Source organism: Hevea brasiliensis, chromosome 11 (assembly GCF_030052815.1).
Source record: "Hevea brasiliensis isolate MT/VB/25A 57/8 chromosome 11, ASM3005281v1, whole genome shotgun sequence".
Classification (NCBI taxonomy): Eukaryota; Viridiplantae; Streptophyta; class Magnoliopsida; order Malpighiales; family Euphorbiaceae; genus Hevea; species Hevea brasiliensis.
The window spans coordinates 26,273,600-26,274,685 of NC_079503.1; positions in this window are offsets into that span (position 1 = coordinate 26,273,600).

Here is a 1,086-nt window from a genome sequence, read left to right on the forward strand (position 1 = left end):
TAATCGCCCAAAATATGGTTCGATCTTTACATAATTCCTACACGGGAAAATTTTTCCTTTAATAGAAATTATGTAAAGAGGGCAAATTGTCGACACCATATTTTGGCCGATCCTAATTAATAAACTTTGAAACCGATCCCCAAGACTAAATCTCTCTCGTGCTAGATAACCACATTTCCGATCTCTCCTCACAAGGAATTGAATCAATGCTAAGTCCTCACATCACCAAAGCCTTACTGGCCTATTAAATCACTCACCGATCTCTCAAACCCATTGTCGAATCTCCGACTACCAAGTATATTCCCGATCTTCCATGGATAAACGAATTGAATCGACACTAGATCTTTGTTACCATTTTTTTGCCAATCTCCTTCAAAAGTTTAAGAATAATCAAAGGTTCCGTCTTGGCTTAATGATGATCCCGATCTTAAATGTTCAAGCCCAAATTTCTAATTTTAATCAAGTCCCGCTTAGCGTTGGTTCCCTACCGATCTCATGCTCATTGTGTTTTCCGATCTCTCACACTTAGGTTAATAATCACTTTCGCTATTTCAACATACCTGCATAATCAAGTGTTTAAATAATTTAGAAATTTTCCGATCACAACCATTCATCGAACAAAAGAGGCATTCCATTTCATTTCATTTCAAGAATTTGTATGTTATTTAGCCGAGGATCGCCTGCATCGATCTACATCTTGTCCTGCCCCTCTCTCACCTCACCTCCTCCTCACTCTCCTCACCTTCATCATCTGGAGCCAGTTGGCCATCCAGAGAAGTCCTCCTCGTGGTAACGCTTCTGAGCTCAACAAGAGATCTCTCGTGAGCATTCACATAAGTGCCGCCACTCCACTATCTCTTTTCTTTCACCTTGAGTTCTCAAGAAGGTGAGCGAGTTGAGGAGCCTTCATCGCCCTGAGCGCTTGCACTTCTTCAAAAGCGTGAGCTTGCTCACCAACTTGTCTCCTCATAGAACTTCATTCGCCTCAATTTGAGATATGTAGCCCTGAGCGGATGAAAGTTGAGATTGAGGAGGCCGCTCATGACCCATCCTCTCGACTCCTTACCTCCAGCGATGCGCTTTCTC